The 21,410-nt window shown below is 49.4% G+C and overlaps 1 non-coding gene across 1 annotated transcript; it reads left to right on the top strand.

The window, feature by feature from the left end:
- Positions 1-21,002: 21,002 nt before the first annotated feature.
- On the top strand, positions 21,003-21,074 carry TRNAP-AGG. The gene has a single exon. It is a non-coding gene; the product is annotated as a tRNA-Pro (tRNA).
- The last annotated feature ends 336 nt before the right edge of the window (positions 21,075-21,410 follow it).

Below are 21,410 nucleotides of genomic sequence, written 5' to 3'. Positions count from 1 at the left end.
AGAGGGCTCTTAATTGGCTCTACCTGAGGTTTCCTGGGAAGTGGCCTCATTTGTCAGGAAGCTGGCAGATTGTAGAGACTTAGCCATGGCTCAGAGCCAGGAGCTGGAGCAAGGGCGGGGCTGGGGAGAGCCCTCCACCCCTGCTTCCATCTCAGGTGCCTACATCTGGGAAGCCAAGGCTGGGAGGAGCACACGGCTCTGGGCCTCCTGGCCAGCACCTCCGCCTGGTCTCCCTGTTCCCCTGACAACCTCCATGTGGTCCGTGACCATCTAAGAGGGAATGACAACTAGCCAGTGCTCTGTCTAGAATGCTCCATGTGCCTTTGACCTTGGTGGTCACAGCCTTCTGGTGCCTGAAGCAGCCTGCTTCTCCAAGGGACACCCAGCCCTTCCACTGACTCCCGGCAGCATCTCAGTTACTGTCCGCCTCTCCTGCATTCCCTCACCTGGTCACCCCATGAGCCCTGCTCCAAGGAGAAATGCCTCAAAACTTATGGGAGACCCTCCTTTCTGCACCAAGAGAAGCCATGGGGCCAGAACCGCTGTCAGAGGTTGCCAATTTGCCACAGAGGCATGAGGCCTAACCTTAGATACACCCCACCCCTCACCAGCCCTGCCTCTCACCACGGCCCTCCCTTCACTTTCTGAGCTCCAGCCATGCTAGCCTTCTTGGAGCTCCCCTAAAGGGCCAGAACCCCTCCTGCCACAGAGCCTGGACACCCCTACCCCGACCTCTGAACACACCCCACCCCCACCCCCACCCCCAGCCTTCCTGCCCCCCCGCACTCCTCACCCCAACCCCCAGCCTTCCTGCCCCCCCTCACTCCCCATCCCCACCCCCAGCCTTCCTGCCCTCCCCTCTCCCCAACACTCCCCACACCCCCGAGCTTTCCTGTTCTTCCCACCCTCCCAGTGGTTCTCAGCCCCACGAGGGTTCACTTGGCAATGTCTGGAGATACACTTGGCTGTCAGAACTGGGGGAGTCTTACTGGCCCCTAGTGGGTAGAGGCTAGGAGTGCTGCTAACCACCCTGCCACACACAGGACAGCACCCAGCAAAGAAGTCTCCAGCCTAGAATGCCGGGAGTGCTGAGCTCCAGAAACCCTGTAGCACTTGCCTTTCAGTGCTGTCTGCCTGCCCCGCCTGGCCTCTCCCTCCCACAGGCGCCCTGGCACAGCAGGGGGGCGTTGCTGAGTTACTGAAGTCGCAGGGAAGACTTCACAGAGGGCAGGTGCCTGTGGATGATGAGTCTGATGCAGGAGGAGTTGATGGACAGGCAGCGGGTTGGGCCCAGGAGCCTGGAGGCAAGAACAGGCTCATCAGGGCACAGAGAAGGCCCTGCGTGGTGAGGGTGGGGGAGCTCAGGAGGCTGGCAGAGGAGGCCTGTGAGAGCGGCACTGGCCATTTCAGCCACCTAGCGCCTTAACTCCGTCCAGACAGGCCCATTGAGCTGCTGGCAGCCGTGTTCCCAGGAACTGGAACAGCCCCTCTCGCAGCCCCCCATCCCCTGCCCAGGCCATGGCTTCCCTCCCTATCATCCCCAGGAAGTCCCAAGCCCATCCTCCGAAGATACTGCCTCAGTGATGAGCCCAGGAATGCGAGGAAGCCCCTTCTCTGAGGCCTGTCTCCCTGGGGAACAAGACCTCATCAGTGTCTATGACCATGAGGAAAAGAGGGCAGCAGCCAGGGGGTGACACCTCCATTTTGCTCTGGTTGGTCCTTGCACACCCCAGCCCCCTCCTGCTCCCCCCTCAGCACAGCCCTGGCCCAGGCCACCAGTCTCTCAGGTACTGAGTACGGCTTCAGAGGACGCAGCTTCAGCCGAAAGTGAGAAATGGGCTGAGGCCCTGAGGTCTGGGCAACGCTGGGTGCACACTGGGCAGACCACCCCAGCCTGGGGTTGAGAGCATCAACCCCATAAAGCTGGCCAGGCTCCTGGGCTGCTCAGGGCTCATCAGCTCTGTCAGCAGGTCCCCAGGGTGCTCCATCCTGCTTTTATCAATTAACTGATAAATTCAACAGCTACTCACAAGACATCTACCATATGCTGGTACTGGACAAAGGACAAACTTTTGAAGCCACTGCTTGTTTCAGAGGAGGAGATAACAAGTGAACAAGTGAATACATACGAGTCAGTGAGTGGTGTGGGGTGGGGATTCTACTTTGGCTATGGTGGTCAAGAAAAACCTCTGGGAGAAGGTGACACACAGCAGAGATAAAAAAGCTAAGAAGGTGCCAATTCCAGGAAGATTTGGGGATGGACCATTCCAGGCACAGAAAATAGCAGGTGCAAAGGCCATGGGGCATAAGTAAGCATAGAGCACAGAGGAGAGGCTCTGGTGGGGTTCCAGGTACCCCTGCCCTGGTCAGTCCACACATGTTGTACGCTCACTGCTCAGGGACCATGTGGCCTCTCTAATCTTTCACAGTGGCCGTCCCCTGGCACAGAGGAAGAGTGGAGCAAAGGGTCGGTACCCAGGACCTCGGAAAGAGACACTGCCAACCAGCCCAGAGAAGGAGCCAGACACCAGCTCAGGCTCCTCCCAGCCCTGGGCCCCAGGCAGCTGCCCACTCGTTGTCTGTGTCTGCTCTGTCCATCCTTTGCATCTTCGTGCTGAGGCTCAGGTCCCTAGAGGGCCTTCCTGGCAGGAGGGACTACGTGCTGGGAGCGAGGGAGGGAGTCAGCATCTCTAACCCATCATTTTCCTTAACATGCTTTCATTTTTCAGCTCAACTCAGTAAGAATTGAGCACCTACTATGGGCCAGGCTCTTTGCCAGGTCTTCTTCAGGGAGGGTGGATACAGTGATGACCACACCAGAAGAGGAGAGCTTAAGTCAGTTTCATGGGTCAGAGACATTTCCTAGAATAAAGGCCATTTATTGTTGTTGTTACATGGAGCCTCTCTCTGTCAGACACGGTTCTAAGTGCATTACATGTGTTAACTCATTCAGTCCCTGCAACAACCCTATGAGGTGGCTACTATTATCCTCATTTTACAGATAAGAAAACAGAAGCACAGAGAAGTTAAGTGACTTGTCCAAGGTCACACAGCTGGTGAGTGGTAGACCCTGGGTGTGCACCCAGGCATTCTGCCCTCAGAGGCCAGGCTCCTACCCTGCCATGTTCTGATGCCTCTTAGAATGTACCATCTGAGCTTGGCCTTGAAGGGTGGGTAGGGTATTGACAGGTGGACCTAGAGTTTGCCGGAGAGAAAGAGTATCCCAGAGGGCAGAGCCAGCACAAGAAAGGCTCTGAGATAAGAAAGTCAACGTGTGGCTGCACCTGAGGTTGTGCAGAGGCCGGGCTCTCCAGGAAAGTGGTGAGGGCTGTCCTGAGTGGGCTGTCAGCAGGAAGCTCTCTGAGCTTGGAGCCTGGTCACATCCCCACACAGGTCCCCATGCTCCCCTCCCTGGTTTACCAGCAGCTCCTGCCATCACGAACAGCCACAGCAGCACCTGCTCGGTGCTCTGCTGAGTTTCTCACCTGACCCCTCCCCTGAGCACTCAGACAGCGCTGCCAGGTAGGGGCTGTTACAGTGCCTGCTCTACAGATGAGGAAACTGAGGCTCAGGCAGGCTGAGCAAGCCGCCCCATCACACAGTTGTGCAGGCCTCGGTCAGGGCGTTCACCCTGTGCTACAGAGCCCTCCCCAGCGGCCTTCTGAGACAGCCTGTCTCCTGCCTCCCACTACCCCCTCCTGGAACAGAACTCCCCTGCCAGCAACACAGAGCCACTCACAGCCTTAATAGCTCCAGCCTGCAGAAATGGAGCGAACTGATGGCCATGTGCATCACTTTTATGACACCTATAAGAGAGTCATAATTAATTTCCCAAATGCACGCAGGACCTGGGGGGTAGGCTGGGTGCTATTCACAGTCTGCGCGATGGTGTGCCGACTTTAGGCAAATGAACGGCGAGTATTGTTTGCTTTTCTAACTACTGCCTGGTACATTTTGGTCTTGATGATGGCATTTCCAAAGCAGTTTCAGAAACAGATTAGAGAAGTAACATTTTTAATCTTTAGCAAAAACCCAAGATGTGAGGGTGATTTAATGTCTGGGTTTTTTTAGCGGGGGAGATGGTTAGCACTATGTTTTCTAGAATTAGGGCAAAATGTAGCACCAAATAACAATATCGCTCACTGTATAAATGGCTATTTTATCTCTAATTACTCTTACTTAGGCTACGTGCCCCCAGCCAACCTCGAGAGAGAAAGAAGCGGAGCCCACCTATAGAGGCGCAGAATCACCAGGGCAGCTGTGCTCAAGACCAGCCCTCAACACGAGGATCGGGGACCCCAGCAGACGCCCATCTCCCAGCCCCACCGTCAGGCATGCCACTGTTGAAAAACGTACTTCTCAAGTGATGCAAATACTCTCAGGGGCAGTGATCACGATCACTTTAGTGCAAAAAAGACTGGACCTCAACATGACAAAGAAGGAGGGTGTGATACCAAAAAGAAATAGATATTTGGTCTTTGTCTATAGTTGCTGACACACAGCTCCTAAACTTCTTGGAATCTCAAGAGTGATCGGAGTGGGGTTTTTTTTTTTGTTTGTTTGCTAATAAGATGACTGCTGCTACAAGACCAAGCCTTGATTAGAAAGTTAGAGATTTTATCCTCTTTCCCTGAACCTGGGGGTGGGGGTGGGGGACTGGAGATTGAGTTAATCGCCGTTGGCCAATGATTTACTCAATCATGCCTACATAATGGAACCTTCATTAAAAACTCCGAAAGGAAGGCGTTTGGAGAGCATCTGGTTGGCGAACACAGCATCTCTTCCACTTGGCTGTTCCTGAGTTGCATCTTTTATAACAAACCAGAAATAGTAAATAAAGCACTTTCCGGAGTTCTGTGAGATAGTCTAGCAAATTTTCGACAGCAAGGAGGGGGTCTTAGGAACTCCCAATTTATAGCCAGTTGGTCAGAAGTACGGTGGTGGCCCAGGACTTGAGGCTGGCATCTGAAGTGAAGGAAGTCTTAGTGGGACTAAGCCCTTGGCCCATGGGGTCCACACTAACGCTGGGTAGTCAGTGTCAGACTTAAGTGGAATTTAAGTTGGTGTCCAGGGAGTTGGAGAATTGGTCAGTCTGGGGAAAAAAAAAAAATCCCACACACTTGGTGTCAGAAGGGCTGGCTGTAAAAAAATAAAAGGTTTGTAGAGGGAGAAAGATATCCAGAACAGATCCTGAAAAGAAAAGACAAAAAGGGGGCAAGTGGCAGCATCACAGGAAGGCAGGACAGGCAAGTGGCAGAAGTTTGACTGATGCTTGTGGCCGGGGAAGGCAGAGCAGTGGGCGAGGAGGGGAATGTGAGCGGTCAGCGGACACCCCCCCCCCCACATACCCTTCACTCTGCGTTCTCCATCCAGACAATGCAGCCCCTGCGTCTCTGGGACAAAGGCAGTCTGTGGTCACAGGAGACTGCCAGCCCAGAGCTCAGAGCAGAACAGAGCAGAAGGGCCCTGGACTGAATGTCCCCGGGAACAGCCCTCACCCAATACGCCCAGGAGCTGGTGGATAAACACCCAGCTTCCCCACCCTTCAGGCGGGACCACCTTGAGGCCTGTTCCACAGCATCTCCCAGGGCTGCTTAGACAGACTGGGACGAGTTACTCATAGCAGTAACCTGATCACTGGCCTCTCTCCCTTCACCGGCTCACTTCTCCCCTTCCCTGTGAGCACCTCCTGGTCAACACCGAAGCCAGCTCTTTGCACGGCCGGTTCCCACCTCTGGACCTGCTTCTGGGGAAACCCAGCAAGAGACAGGCTCTCTGAATGACCCATCTCAGGTCGCATGCCCAGCCCACTGGGCCAGAGAGGTAATGCACTGACTGGCCAGCCTTGAGCCACAGGTGGCCTGTGACTCCCTGTTGGACAGTGCAGTAAAGAGTAACTGGAAATCTGCGGCAAGGGAGGGCAGGGCATTCCAAACAGAGGAGTCAGCATGATCAAAGGTATAGACATGAGGGATGGCACAGGGAACGGCAGGGGCCAGGTGACGGTAGAGGATGGCCTTAGGGGCAAATGCGGATGTGGCTGCATCAGTGTATCTGTTCTAGGATGACACCAGCCAGGGCTGAGCAAGTTTGGGATGGGATGAGGGGAGGGCTCAGGCCCCAGGCAGAGCTTCTGGCAAGACCCGGGTCACCTTCAGAGCGCTGGTACACTTCCTGGGGAAGAGGCTCCTCAGGAGGGGCAGGGAAGGAACTGGCCCTTATGAGCCTGTCCCATGGGCTGGGAACTTGCCAGTGTTATCTCACTTTCTAGCCATGAGGTCAGGAAGTAGATATTATAACCACTTTACATATGAGGAAATTGAGGCTCAGAGTTAGGGGGCCTGCTGAGGTCATATAGCAGAAGGGGAATATTCACACTCTGTTTTGCCCAACTTCAGAGCCAATCACAACACTTGATGTGGAGCAGAGTGATTAGGGAGGCCTTTAGGTGGAGTGGTCAGGGAGGGCTTCTTGGAGGAGGTGGTGGTACTTAAGCTGAGACTAAATGAAGACAAGGAACTGATGAAGAAAAAGCTGGACGGAAGGAGCAGCAAACATCAGGGCCTGGCAGGGGCCAGGGGTGAGAAGTGGACATATTCAGATGTACTTGGGAGTCTGAGCTGACTGCCTGTCTAGAAACAAGAGGAAGTCCCCCAGCCCTCAGACAGGGGTCTCATGTCTCAAAAGGAGTGGTCAGCCAGGGACACTGGGTGATAGTTTCCGTTACCTGGAAATCAGGGACCTGGGCTCCTGTTCGCCTTCATCCACTTACTTGTTGTGACTTTGCACAAACCTTTCTCCCCTCTGAGTTCTCATCTCTGAAACAAAGTAAGAACCCTTGCAGGGCTGCCTCACAGGGGTCATCTGGACGAAGCAAAGCAATGGCCTGGATACTCAGCAACTCTCAGCCACTGCCGGGGCTCCCTCTGGGGTCTGAAATTGAGCACTGGACTAAAATGCAGACTTGTGGATACGAGGGTGCAAAATGCTACACCACCACCACACACAACCAGGGGAAGAAGACAGCGTCTGGATAGGAGAACGCTTGGGTGGAGAAGGCATCTTGGAAGAAGCAGCTTTGAATCTGGGCCTAGAGGTCAGGCTCACAGTCAAGCAGAAATGGAGAAAGATGGCACACGCAAGAGCGTGGAGGTGGGAGATGCCAGACAGGTGCGGAAAAGCAGAGCACGTGGCAGAGACTGGCCTCAGGAAGCACCAAGGGGGAAACGCTATTAACCCAAAGGCTGTGATTGCCAGGAAACCACCATTGCCACTGGGGAGGACCCTCCTCCGATACCCAAGGTGGCCCCAGGCTGGCCCCCAGTACCCTGCAGGACAGTGCCAACAGCTTGTGGGTAAGAGCAGACAGCACCGAACATAGATGAGAAGTGTATAATGAGTAAACATTATTTAAAGGGACTGCGCAATGCCATGAATTTTTCAGTGGCAAAAAACAGCCGAGAACTTACTTAAAAATGCATGAATTTCATATTTGATTATAAGTCAAGAGCAGCCAAAAAGAGAGGAGAGTGCAGAGGGGGATGGCAAAAGACACCAGCAGCCTTGCAGACTGGAATTAATGAGGTTGCTCCTAACGGGAAAGGAGTGACATGGTGATTAGTTAATTACTATTCAGCCGCCTGTAATTAATGCACAACTGAAACTGGTGTACAATGAATTAAACTACCACATAAAGCTGCTACCCAAATTGAGCCCAGGACCTTGATTACTGATTGAGGAGGCTGTTAACCGCGGCTTCACCATTGTGATTTCAATAGTATCTCCCTCCGCCAACATGTGACACGGCTAGTGGGAGAGTTGAGCTGAAGGAATCTGTTGCCTGGTGAGGGTGTGATCCTCATGTCACACTCAGGGTGGGACTTCCTGTGGCTGGAGCCTGGCTCTGGCTGGGCCCCAGCATCCAGCCCCGGGCCTGGCCCAGAGGAGGTTTTCCATGACCATGCAGGGAAGGGGTGTAGGGGACTGGGAGGAGTGATGGTGGGAAGGAAAGAGAGATGGGAGAGGACAGGAATGCTGCTGAAAAGAAAGACAAAGATCTGTTCTCTCCTTGCCAAGAGCACAGCCGTCATCCCAGGCTCCCAGGTACCCAGTCTCTTTCTGAGACACGGCAACCACGGTGGAGTTTACTGCAACAGTCTGGGTTCCAGGAGCCCCATCCAATGCATTCTCCACGCAGTAGCCAGGGTGATCTTCTATAGAGACAAGTCAAACCATGTCTCTCCAGTGCTTAAAACCCTCCTGTGGATTTCTACCATAATGAGAATAAAATTTACTCTCCACATCATGTCTTACAAAAGGCCTGCTGTGACCTGATTCCTACTACCTTTCCGCTTCAGCTCTGCCTGTCCCCCTCATTTACATGGCCCAGCCATACCAGTCTTTCTGTGCCAAAAAAATCTCCAAGCTCAACTCCACCCCAGGACCTTTGCATGTGCTGTTCTATCTGCTTGGAACTGTTTCCCCAAGCTTTACCCATCAAGGAGATCTCAGCTGAAATGTTACCTTCACGGAGAATCCTGTCCTAACTTCCTCATCCAAACTAGCCCCACCACTACCACCATTATTCTCCATCACACATACCCTGATTATTTCCTTCATTATATACCCCAGGATCTGAGTTACCTTCTTCAGCTGTGTTATCCCTTGTTCATGCTCTGTTCCCACATTAGGACACAGCCTCCGTAAGGGCAAAAGGTGGCTGTTCTCTCCCATACGTACCCAGGGCCCCAAGATTGGTGTCTGATGAGGAAAAGAGGCAGGAGGACCCATCACAAAGGCTACCCAGGGCTCTGCTACAGATGATGGGCCTTGTGGCTCAAGAGACAGCAGAGGTGACCACTGGGGAAGGGGAGATGCAGAAACTCCTCCCAGAAGGAGAAGTCCTGGGACTGCCCATGGTTATGTGCAGTCCCCTCACCCAGTGACTCCAAAAAGGAAGTAGGCTGAGAGCATCACAGAAGGGAGCCAGTACAGATAAGTGACTGTGGGAGTCAGAGGCTGGCCAACATCCAGGGCAGCTGAAGCTTCCAGCCCACGCAGAAGCCGTCACGAGTCAGGCTCTGGCTGAATTGGAACCAGAGCTCCCCTGTGCCTTCTTCCCTAGAGACAGGGTCCTGGGAGACTAAAGCCTGTCCACGCCACCCCATCTCAGGTGGTGCTGCCATCACCTGTGCCAAATGGCCCTTGAAACTATGGGGTCCCTGGGGACAGGAGCCATGTCTTCCTCTTCTCTGTACCCCACTCACAGTGGCCTGCCACTGACACACACTAGTGTGCCAGGGTCCTTGTGGTTATAAGTAATGAAAGCTAATTCAAACTGGCTTAATTTTTAAAGGGGAGGTTTATTGATTCACTGACTGAAAAGCCCAGGGGTGGCTTCAGGCATGGCTGGATCCAGGGTGCAGTGATGTCATTGGGACATCATCCCTCCTCATTTTTTAGTTCTGCTCTTCCCAGTGACAGGTTCCCTCTCAACCAGGATCTCCCTAAGCATGGGTCCTTAACCATTTTTGTGCCCATCTGGTGACACCTATGGACTCCTTCTCAGAATAATATTTTTAAATTTATAACATATGTGTAATAAATGAACAAAATATACAAGTACATAAAATTACAATGCAAAATGTATTTTATTTTATAAAATAATACATATATATATACACATACAAGAAAATAAAAACTCAGGGAAGCCAATAACAATGAAATACTGTCCTATCTATGCACCGAGGGCAAGACCCCCAGCCCTAGGGGTGATCCCCTCCAGCTCTACATCCATGTTTTCCCCAGGACTGGTTCTCATTGGGTCAGCCCAGGTCACTTGGCCACCTCTGAACCAACTACTGGAGGGTGGACTATGCTGATTGGCCAAGCCCAGATCATGTGCCCACACGGGGATGGGAGGGTAAGATGGGGCTCAGATTCCCCCAAATCATAGTGACTAGGAGGTAGAGAAGGAGGGAGGGATGACCCCAAAGGAGGAATGGATAGAAATAGCAAATGCCCACCACCCTGGTAGCAGCAGGCCCAAAAGGCAACAGCAGAATGTGTGCATAAAGAGGCAGGGTGACAGAGTTCCTGAGTGACAGCCCCAGATTCAGCTCCTGGACCTTGGGGGACAGCTGCGTTTGTGTCTCAGTTTATCACCTACCAGTGATGACTTTGGTCAAGACACTTAACCCTTCTGAGACTCAGTTTTCTCCATCTGCAAAATAGGGGAAATAACCAGCTCAGAAGGAGAAGATTAAAACTGAAGATCAGGATGAACACGGGGCACTTAGTAAGTGCTCAACTAATCTTTATGCCGTCTTCTCTCGATCAGTATTTCTGAGCACATGCTACATGCATGCATCTGTGATGGGGGACACGGGTGCATAGGACAGTTTCCACTGCAGTGCAACTTTGGGTTCAGTCTAACAGTCCGCGAGCGAGCCCCCGTCGCTCCGCAGTGGGTTAAGTCTTTGGGAATGAAGGGGCTCAGGCAGAGGGGTCAGGTACTGCTGAGGTCAGGGAGCCCTGGGGAGGGAAAGGAGTTCATGCGAGCTGCTCACACACAGGGCAGGGACTGCCTTTCCCCATGTGGGTCCCACATCAGAAGGCAGAGCCACTTCCAGGAGCTTCAACCCCACCCTCATCCAATGGCACACAAGGAGATCTGAGGACATGAGCTTGGTCCCCAGTTCAGTGCCCAGGGAGACAAATGGATCCCAGGGCACAGGGGATGAAACAGGACAGCTGGGCCATGGCCCCCTTCCCATCAGCCTTAAAGGGGAACAACGGCAAACCCTAAGCAGGAGCCCCGGGGAGAGCTTGCAGGAGTCCCCAAGCTTCTTCAGGCCTCAGTTCTCCCATCTATAAAATGGGAGCAAGAATCAGCTTCTGCAGTTTCCTGAAATCACAGGGAGGTCTGGGAAAGTGTTTCCCTCACCAAGTGCTCATGTCTATAATGAAAGCAGCCCAGGGAGGATGGGATCTCGGGGCCTAGCCCTCGGGCACTGAGCAGGCCCCTCGGGGGAAATGTGCTCCCACCGGTCCCGATAATCTGCTTCTGTCTGCCTGCCACCTGTAGGGCTCGGCAGTCGCTTCCAGCTCTGACTCCCTGGGTGAGAGCCAGAGCCAGAATGGTGAGATTTCCCAAGGAGGAGCAAATTAGATTTGTTCTGGGTCTGACTTCCCCTCCTGCTCCTCCTGAAGTTTCTCCGTTTGGCTCTCTCCCGCTGAGGGGCTAATTCAGACTCTGCGGGCTCCCCGACGAGCAGCAGAGATGATCAAGTGTGGAAGCCATTGAGAAACCTCCCTTCCGGACTCTGGAGGGACCTACAGGCCATGTTCGTGCAGGAGACAGGCTTCCTCAGCCTGCCGCATGAAGGGGGGAGGGTGCTGGCAGGGTGCCCCACCTGGGATTGGAGGCCACGCCCTGGTCCTATCTATGTCACTAAACAGCTGTATGATCCTTGGACCATGCCCTCTCTAGGCGTCAGTTTCCTTGTGTAAAGATGGGTGCACTTACTTCTATCCTGACTGCCCCTCACAGGTGCTCGGTAAGCTGAGGTCAGAAAGAGTGCACAGTGGGCGCTACATCAGGGTGAGTCCTAGCTCTGAAGGGCCCAGACTGTTTGCAGAGCCCCTGCTGCCTGGGAGAGAGTGACCCATGGACCTGAAAGGCTCAGGAACCTGGCCGAGGGCTCTCACAGCTGCCTGCTGCCCTGCTGGGGGGCGGGGGGAGGGCAAAGTGATTAGAGGGCCATGCGCAGGCCCGACGGCCTGGATGCACCTGGTGTGACAAAGAGGAATAAATGCCAGGGCAGCGGCTTCCCCTCCGAATATCACAGTGAGTTGCCTGGATCCTGGCAGACTGCGCCCAGCATCACCCCACCCGGAGAGAGACCTCCACTCGGGAAGCTGCAGTTTTCTGGAGACCCTCGGACAGTGGTTTGGGACACAGTCCCCTCATCCCTCCAGGGCTGATGCCACAAGCCACACAGCCAGACCAAGAGCAGAAACCAAGGCTGTGAGGGGCTCCCAGGGGTTCTGGCTGGGGAATGGGGAGGGGGCCACACTGGCATGCCTCAGGGATGTCAGAGTGGGGGTCACCTTGCACGCCTGTGGGTGCAAAGTGACCCCTGCTCATTGTGGAAAAGGCCACAGGACCATGTCTTTGACTAGAATTTTGTTTGTTAATTTTTTTTGAGGTATAACATACATCCAGTAAAGTATTTCAAGTGTGCAGCTTAATTAATTGTAACTCATGCACACACTTTGTGTAACCACCACCCAGAGTAAGATACAGAACATTTCTAGCACCCGGAAATTCCTTCCAGCTCCCTGCCAAAGCAAGCACTATTCTAACTTTTATCAGCGTTAGTTAGCTTTTGAACTGCACTTAAATGGCTTATTTTTTCCCAGTATGTTTTTGAGATTCATCTGGGCTGACATACACATCACTAGTTGTTTTCTATTTTATTGATGAGTAGTTCTTCATGGGGTGGTTGGACCCAGTTTGTTCATCCATGCACCTGTTGACAAGCTTCTGGGTGGTTTTCCAGTCTGGGGACACCAGTGCATAAACCTTCTACAGACACGCGTGTTTCTGTCTCTGGTGCACACAAGCCACCCATGCTTCTTGGTATGTACTCGGCAAGCATGATGGCTCAAAAAGTGGGCAGGGCAGGTGCTCGGCTTTAGGAGAAAGGGCCTCGCAGTTTTCCAAAGCGGCTGCACACTTCCACTTGCAACGTCCAAGTTCTAGGTGCTCCACATCTTCACCAGTATTTGGTATGGTCAGTCTTTTTAGTTTTGGCCATTCTGGTGGGTGTGAAGTGATGTCTCATTGTGATCTTATTTTGCATTTCGCTGATGACTAAAGACGCTGAGCATCTTTTTATGTACTTATTGGCCATTTGGACGACATCTTCTTTCATAAAGTACCTGCTCAGATATTTTGCCCATTTTCTTACCGACTTGTCTTCCTCTTCTTAACTTACCATCATTCTTTCCATATTCTGGAGAGCAAATTCTTAGTCAAACACATGCATTGTGAACATCTTCTCCCACCTGAGGAGTTTGTTAAAATGGTTGATTCCTTGGCTGCGCTGCTGAAGATTCTGGTTGGGAGGGCTTTTAACCAGGGTCCCCGAGGGATCTGCTGCCCTGCTCACATCTTGCTTTTGAGAACCCCTCTGAGGTTCAGGGTGGGCAGGCCAGGCAGAGGATGAATCCCCACTCTGAACGAGTCTGCAGACTTGTGGAAGGTAGGTCATGGGGATCCTAGCACATGGCTTGAACATTCCAGTATTCTGGAGTTCCATGTTAATTCTGCCCCATCCCTGCCCTCCTCCACTTTGGGGGTGGGGGGTAGGTAGGGGAAGGAGAAGAGGCTCCTTGAGAGAGCAGAATGTCCAGGTTCTGCACACAGTGTGTGGGTCAGCAGATGGGGATTGAAGGCTTCTGGCTCTGCCACTCTTGACATTCCTTATGCCTCAGTTTCCTCATCTATAAAATGGACACAGTAACAGTGTCTGTGCCATAGAGCCACTGAAAGAATTAAATGAGACAATGCGTGCAAAGTGCTCAGCCCACCACACAGTCAGTGCTCAGTAAAGGGTAGACAATTTTAGTTACTAGATGACAAGTGGAATGAGGCCCCACACGGCCTGCCAGCTTTAAATGGCCAGCTGCTGTCTCCACAGGGCTCAGTTTTTCCTTCCAGGAGACCTCCAACCAGTCTGCGTGCATCCACCCTGCCATTCCATGCAAAGGTTTAGGAAGGCCTGGGCAGCACAGGGCACCAAGTCCCAGCAGCCCTGCCCTGAAGCCAGACCCTGCTCCCCGGGGTTTATCATTAAAGTTCCCTAAGAATGGATGATGGCTCCAGCCCCTCCTTGGAGCTCCCAGCTGTCAGGCCATCCTTCTCCCAGACAGACATTTCTGTCCCATCCCTTCCCAGGCAGTGGCTCTGTCCTCATTTGTGCTGGTTCTATGTCACTGATGGCTCCAGCTACCCGCTGGCAGCAATTTCATCCAGGGAGTCTACCCGGTGTAATCAAACAGCCATCACCCCAAGAAGCAGCAGAATAGTAAGTGCATGTGTGCCCCTTGGATTTCAGAGAGCTCCTCAATGGCTTTGCCAATTGCAGAAAGGCGGCTGCCTGAGGACTGGGGAATGTGGGAGAGAATCACGCCATGGCCTCCCCACAGGCAGGGGTCTGGGCTCCTCTGGCGTGGGGTTTGTACATCATCAGTAACAGTCTATATTTGTGGAAGGAATGGATTAAATAATCTCAGATTCATTCATTCACACCATTCCAATTAAACAAGCGTTACAGAGCAACTCCTGTTTTCAGTAAACACTGTGACCGGAACCGAAGAGATCTTTTGGACAAACGCAGAATCAGCCCCTCTACTGGATGAGGGGGATGGGATGGGGATGTCCCCTCCTGCCTAAGGGACACCTCCCCTCTGCTCAAGAACCCCGTGGACTTAGAATCCACAGCATGGTGAGAAGTGTTTCTGTTTGTCTGACCTCTACCCAGCCATCTCTGGCTTAACTGGACACATTTTCTGAATCCACACTCTGAAAATAACAAACCTGGCACATGCCTGAGTTCGAGGGTCCATCTCTGTTGATAGCATCTTCTCCCTCAGGCTCCAAGAAGTGGACCTGCCTCTGGAACAGTTAACCTTGGAAAGTAGGAGCCATGAGGACTCAGGCTTGGCCCAGGAAGGATGATGCACAGGGCCCCCCATCAGCCCCTCACTGTGACAGGTCCAAGGATAGGCAGGTAGGCCTCAGAAGCCCCAGCTGTTCCCTGGACCTCATGTCTCTCTCTCTCTCTCCCTTTCTCCCACCCTCTCCCCACCCCCAGGCCTGAATGAAGCAGGTGGCTGACTGTCACGTATTTGGTGCAGCCGACCCTTCTTGGCAGTCCATTCTCTGGGCTGCTGGTTCCAGCCCCAAGGCAGTGTTTCAGAATCCCCCAGTGTTAGGTACCAAAGACAGGAGCACAGCCAGGTCCTGTCCTGGGGTTCAAAAGGTTCAATCAAGGACGAAGGCTGTATTAACCACCTCCCGAGACACTGCAGGAACTCTTTCAGTGGAGTTCCCAGCTAAGGACAGCTCAGTGCCAACCTTTATGTACCAGTCCTAATGACCCTGGGAACTGGGCTTCCTCTGTAGACACCGGGCTGCTGTCGGACTCAAGTCTCCAAGGTTCTCCTCTTCCCTGGGCATCTAAAACAGTGTCCACAAAGCTCCCTGGGAGGGTTGGGAAGTTTTTTCAGGAGGCACAGCTGGCTTCTTCCCTTCCAACCCTCTGAACACCCAGCCTCTCCCAAGAGAAGCCTGCTAATGTGGCAGTGGCCAGCCAGGACAATGTGGAGATACACTGTCACCTCTTGGTCCAGGGATACAATACATCTTATGGCAGAAGCTCCCCAGTTCCTTAAAGCTCTCTGACAGAGGAAATCATGGCCCCAGTGCACAGGTGTGTTATGACCCAATCCTGGACACATGGTCATTACCAAGACCCAAGTCAGTCCCTTGAGGGACTCTTAGTATAGGAAACCAGCTCCTAGTATCTTCCACGTGGTCAAGGGACGGCCCACTATCTGACCTAGCACCAGAGATCCATGCTGAAACATGTCATCTCTTGGTGTCAGAGTCAAGTCCCAGGTGAACTGGCTTGTTAGACATGGTTGGAGCTCCCCGCCACAGAGTGCTGACCGGTGGCTGGCAATTTCCTCTGCCACCCTGCCTGTCTCACTTCAGAAACCTTTTGCTTGTCATGCTTATCCACAGATGACCCCTGGGTAAATCTGTTTGACCTAAGAACCCTTAAACCCCAGCTATGTCTGTTCCCTGTGTGATCTTTGAAATGCCTTGGTCATCGCTACACACAGTCATGGGCACAAAGCATCACAAGGCATGAGAACTCAGCTACTGGTAATGACTCACCAGCACTTCCCAGCACATGCCTCCTTTGAGCATCTTATAATGCCAACCAACAAGAAAAAATGGCATCGCAAACAATACAAGCTGTCGGCATGTCCGAGGGGGAAGGGCTTATTCAGAGAGGTTTGCTATGTGACAGTGGGAGGGAAACTGGCCAAACCAATGGTGACTCCCCCGGGTACAGTTTTAAGAGCAATTTTCTCCCAAGATGTCCTCAGGAAGGACATGGCAGAATCCACAGAGAGACAATGCCCCGCTTTGGGCAAGCAAGAGGGAAGATGTGATAGTCTGCCATGATATTAAAACCTTAGAGGAGTCACTGAGTGAACATAACAATACCAACCACTGCTGTTTATTGGCCACTGGATTGGATTCGAGGCTTAGAATTTCACATTTATTTTTTCGGTTATCTTTGCAGTTACACCATGAGACCATGACTATTATTGGCTCCTTTTATAATTGAAGAGATTGAGACTCAGACAGGTTAAGGAACTTGCCCAAAGTCACAGAGCTCATCAGTGGCAGAAGTAGGTTTATACTGGGGCCTGCCTGATTTTCAGATTCACTCAGCCCACTGCCTGTCTATGCCATGACTCTGCAGCATGCCGGCTTTATTAGACTTGGCCCTGAAGCGGTCAAGTCTCGGCCCAGGCCTTCCTACACCTGGCTGGTGAGTGGAGCTGGGGCCTCTGGGTCTCCACGGCTATCCTGACCTGCTGAGACATGGGTACCTGGACATCAGCAAAAGCTCTATCTCTTCTACCTGCCCAAAGGGAAAGTCTCCAACCAGTGGAGGGAACTTCTTTCCTCTCTTTACTTGATTATAAAGACCACACTTTAGTTATCCTCAAAACCTGCTTCTGCCCTACACTCTACTTTAGAAGCCAGAAATGTAATTGCATGTCCAGTCCTCCCCCGAAGCCCAATAGCCAACATACTGAGCCCTGACAGCCCTCCTCATCCTCACTCCCGACACAAGTCTGGAGGTTCCAAGTTTTTAGTTGCAGTCCCACATGGCCCTGGCCCACCCCAGAGTTGTGTCCTGACCCTGAAGACAGGCTGGCCCCCAGGTTGAAAATCCCCTTCTATTTAAGCTTATTTTCCCAGGACAGTCAGAAGAGCCATCGACCAAGAGACCAGTGACATGTTGGCAAACACTGGCCTGGCACCTCTGGCTCTGTGACTTTGGGTAAAGGTTGCATCACATCTGAGCTTTGGTTTCCTTCTCTGTAAAATAGGGGCTGCTTCCAGTCTGCTCCACCACCCCCAGGTAACAAGGTGAGATGCTTGGCAAGCACTCGCTGGCCAAAACATTGCAGGGAAAGATCTTCCCTCCAAGGTTAAGAAGTCCCACCACTGTACCAAGTGCTCCATCGGCAACAGCTCCAGGTAAACCTTCACTTGAGCAATTATGTATACAAATCCCATTATTAGTGAGGTAGCCCCCTCTCATTTTTCTCTGACAGCCCTCTGTGGGACCTCAGTCAATATTTGCTGAAAATCAAATACAGATCTCATTATGATTCAATGCAAACACTGTACTGAGCTCCACTAAAGCCTGCCATGGGCTTAAGAGGCATTAAATTAATTTGCACAAGTGTCCATAGGATGAAAGTCATCTCCCGACCCCTCCACCAACTTATAGAATCCCAGGCTCTGCCCAGGCATTCTCACAGATTCCAGGTCTCCACTATCTTGCCAATGAAACATCACCAACACACTTGAAATACCAGGCACAGAGCTGAGCACACCGTGGATACTGGAGGCAGTGGGTGAGTGAATGAAGAGGGGACAGTAACAGCGAGAAGAACACCAGACTTGGAGCCTCAGGGTCCAGGGTTAACCTTGCTCTTCATTCAGTGTCTGTCAGGTCCTGGCTTACCTTCTGTCTCCATTTCTTCACCTGGAAGATTATATGGGATAAGGATTACATGAAATAATCTTTGTAAAATGCATAGCATGGTGTTTGACACATAGTAAGCTCTCAAAAAATATATAATAATAAATATATTATTAAAAATAAAATAACCATCCCATAACGACAAAGCCACATAGCAAAAAGGTATGATTAAAACTTACATAGAACACAAATACAAAAAATCATAAGAGAAAACTATGAACAACTATATAGCAATAAGGTGGACAACTTAGAAGCAATAGACAAGTTTCTAGAAACATACAGTCCATCAAAACTGAATTAAGAAGAAATAGATCACTTGAACAGACCAATCACTAGAAGTGAAACAGAATCAGCAATAAAAAAAAAAAACTCCCTGTGAAAAAGATGTCCAGGACCAGATGGCTTCCCTGGGGAATTCTAGCAAACATACAAATAAGAGCTCACACTAATCCTTCTCAAACTCTTTCAAAAGACTGAAGAGGAAGGAATATACCCAAACTCATTGTATGAAGCCACCATCACCCTGATATCAAAGCCAGACAAAGACACTACCAAAAAAGAAAGATATAGGCCAATATTGATGAACATAGATGCAAAAATCCTCAACGAAACACTAACAAACAGAATCCAACAGCACATTAAAAAGATCATACACCATGGTCAAGTTGGATTCACCCCAGGGACACAAGGATGGTTTAACATACCCAAACCAATCAACATTATATACCACATCAACAAGAGAAAGGACAAAAATCACATGATCATGTCAATAGATGCAGAAAAAGCCTTTGATAAAATCCAACACCCATTTGTGATAAGAACTCTTAGCAAAGGGAGTATATGAACATATCTCAATATAATAAAACCTATTTATGACAAACCTACAACCAGCATAATACTCAACAGTGAAAAGCTGAAAGCTTTTCTGCTAAAATCTGAAACAAGATAAGGATGCCCACCCTTACCATTTCTATTCAATATAGTATTGAAAGCCCTAGCCATAGCAATTAGACAAGAAAAAGAAATAAAAGAGAAGAGGTAATACTGTCATTATATGTGGATGACATGATACTATATATAGAAAATCCTAAAGGCTCCACACAAAAACTACTAAAGCTGATAAAAGAACTTGGCAAGGTAGCAGGATACAAGATTAACATACAGAAATCAGTGGCATTTCTTTACACTAACAATGAAATATCAGAAAAGGAAAGTAAAGAAATAATCCCTTTTAAAATTGCATCTGAAAAATAAAATACTTAGGAATAAATCTGACCAAGGAAGTGAAAGACTTATATACAGAGAACTACAAAACATTGACTAAGGAAATTAAAGATGACTTAAAGAACCCATGTTCTTGGGTTGGAAGAATTAATACTGTTAAAATGGCCATACTACCCAAAGCAATATACAGATTTAATGTAATCCCTATCAAATTACCCAGGACATTTTTCACAGAATTAGAACAAATAATCCTAAAATTTATATGGAATCATGAAAGACCCAGAATTGCCAAAGCCTTACTGAAGAACAAGAATGAAGCAGGAGGACTAACTCTCCCAGACTTGAGACAATACTACAGAGCTACAGTAATCAAAACAGCATGATATTGGCACAAAAACAGACATATGGATCAATGAAACAGAATAGAGAGCCCAGAAATAAAGCCAAAAACTTTTGGTCAATTAATCTTTGACAAAGGAGGCAAGAACATACAATGGAACAAAGACAGTCTCTTCAGCAAATGGTGTTGGGAAAACTGGACAGCTGCTTGTAAATCAGTTAAGTTAGAATACTCCCTCACACCATACACAAAAATAAAGTCAAAATGGCTTAAAGACTTAAACACAAGACAAGGCACTATAAACCTCTTAGAAGGAAACACAGGCAAAACATTATCCTACATAAATCTCAGCAATGTTCTCCTAGGGCAAGCTACCCAAGCAATAGAAATAAAAGCAAAAATAAACAAATGGTACTTAATTAAACTTGCAAGCTTTTGCACAGCAAAGGAAACCATAAGTAAAACAAAAAGACAACCTATGGAATGGGAGAAAATATTTTCAAAAGATGAGACTGACAAGGGCTTAATCTCCAGAATATATAAACAGCTCATACACTTAATGAGAAAAAAAGCAAGCAACCCAATCCAAAAATGGGCAGAAGACCTAAACAAGCAATTCTCCAATGAAGACATATAAATGGTCAATAGGCACATGAAAAAATGATTAATAGCACTAATTATCAGAGAAATGCAAATCAAAACTACAATGAGGTTTCTCCTCACACCAGTTATAATGGCTATCATTCGAAACTCCATAAATAATAAACACTGGAGAGGCTGTGGAGAAAAGGGAACCCTTCTACACTGCTGGAGGGAATGCAGTTTGATGCAGTAATTGTGGAAAACAGTATGGAGATTCCTCAAAAGACTAGGAATAGACTTACCATGTAACCCAGCAATCCTACTCTTGGAATATATCCAGAAGGAACCTTAATTCAAAAAGACATATGCATCCCAATGTTCATAGCAGCATAATTTATAATAGCCAAGACATAGAAACAGCTTAAATGTCCAAAGACAGATGACTGTATAAAGAAGTTGTGGTATATTTATACAATGGAATACTACTCAGCCATAAAAAAAGAATAAAATAATGCCATTTGTAGCAATATGGATAGACCTGGAGAATGTCATTCTAAGTGAAGTAAGCCTGAAAGAGAAAGAAAAATACCATATGATATCACTTATATGTGGCATCTAAAAAAAAAAAAGACAAACGAACTTCTTTACAAAACAGAAACAGACTCACAGACATAGAAAACAACTTATGGTTATGAGGTGGGGAAGTGGGTAGGAAGGGATAAATTGGGAGTTTGAGATTTGCAGATACTAACTAATACATATAAAATAGATAACAAGTTCATTCCATATAGCACAGGGAACTATATTCAGTATCTTGTAGTAATTTATGGTTGAGAAGAATATGAAAATGAATGCATGTTTGTTCCTATATGACTGGAGTATTGTGCTGTTACATCAGAAATTGACACGATTATAAACTGATTATACTTCAATAAAAATATTTTTTTAAAAACTTACGTACAAAAGCAAGCAAACAAAAAACAAGGGAGGAGGGTATAGCTTAGTGGTAGAGCACATGCTTAGGATGCATGAGGTCCTGGGCTCAAGCCCCAGTACCTCCATTAAAAAAAATTAAATTAAAACCTAATTACCTCTGCCCCCCCCCAAAAAAAGACTGATTAAAAAATAAATAAAATAAATTTTTAAGAAACCAAAAACCAAAAAACAACTTCCATACTTAGAGACAGGAACAATTAAAAAATGTCAACATGAAAAAGGATCGTCTGGACAATTGGCCTGGAAGTGACATGACTGTTAGGTCGGCAGAGGGAAGACTGCCTAGATGCCCTATGTCTGGAGTCAATCTGCATAGACTGACTGGCCTCAAACTTCCTAACTCATGACCTGGTACATGTTGCATAAAATGTGGTGCTTTTCTCTTATGTAAAAAAAAAAAA

The sequence above is a fragment of the Camelus ferus genome, chromosome 9 (assembly GCF_009834535.1).
Source record: "Camelus ferus isolate YT-003-E chromosome 9, BCGSAC_Cfer_1.0, whole genome shotgun sequence".
In the NCBI taxonomy this organism is placed as follows: Eukaryota; Metazoa; Chordata; class Mammalia; order Artiodactyla; family Camelidae; genus Camelus; species Camelus ferus.
Note: the sequence above shows the minus strand (reverse complement) of the source record. Positions and strands in the feature narration are given on the sequence as shown.